The sequence below is a fragment of the Lycium barbarum genome, chromosome 2 (assembly GCF_019175385.1).
Source record: "Lycium barbarum isolate Lr01 chromosome 2, ASM1917538v2, whole genome shotgun sequence".
Taxonomy (NCBI): domain Eukaryota; kingdom Viridiplantae; phylum Streptophyta; class Magnoliopsida; order Solanales; family Solanaceae; genus Lycium; species Lycium barbarum.
In genome coordinates, this window is record NC_083338.1 from 94,867,567 (window position 1) to 94,868,741 (window position 1,175).

Consider the following 1,175-nt stretch of genomic DNA (forward strand, 5'->3'; position numbering starts at 1 on the left):
ACTTGAAAAAGGTTCATATACTTCTCTAAGCTCGTAATTAACTTCCGTAAATTCGGGTAGCATTTTCCCTGTAATCTTCGCTTCCCTCTAATTCCAATTCAATTTAACATCACAATCAGCAACCAACAACAACAACAACCATCTCATATAAGTCTCTTTAAACTCAAAGCATCAACTCCCAAAGATATACCCCAAAACAACCTAGTATACGCTTTATATACGATATCTTCATACACTTTATTCTCCCAAATTCAAGAACAACAACTTATCAACAATCATTTTTTATATATATATATATATCCAGCTAATTCTATCCATTTAATCATAAAAAAACATCCCCCAAGTCATTTGATATCCAAAAATTATAACCGAACTTTAAACGTCATTTTCTCTATTCTAACCCGTCAATTCTATCAATGATCATGGTAAGAACATCTTAAACATACCTTATATGAGCAGCCACCACGAAACCAACATCCCCCAAGTTCAACTTTTAGCTTAAAATGACGGCAACAACTTGTACTACACTTTATCCTTCACGGGCCTTGGGATTCGGGGCCTCGAACTTGATCGATTCTCCACTTTCTCTCTCTAACTCTCCTCTCTCTCTATCTAAAATATTCTGGACCTTTGGTATGAAAATGAGGCAGATAAGGCTGAAAATTTCCCTTAAATAGCAAGGGAAGTGGGCCTGACCCGACTTGGAATCGGGTTGGGCCGAGCCCACTGCCCAGCTCGACCTTTCTTCCTTAAAACGTCCATAACGTTTTACCACTATGTCACATGCAGACCCACGACCTATGGTTGGAAAGGTATTTCAATTATCTACAACTTTAATTTTAGGAGTTTTCCCAAATTCACAAATAATGATGGGGTTATGGCCTCCCGATGTCTGATCACCCGAAAACGTAACTTAAAAACGTCTTTTTGGAGGGCTTACACTTGGATTTGGCTCAAGGGTCCTTCTTGAGTTGTGTTTAACTACATATATACCGTTCATATAACTTTTCATATGTCCTTTATAAAATCTCGACATGTGGACCCCACCTCAGGTTACAATTACGAGGGATATATATCTTTTAACGTATCATTCCAATCGTATTGTACGAATTCCAAATATCATACTCATGCTATCCTTATGCTAATACGGTAGAATTTCATCCTTTATACTTGTA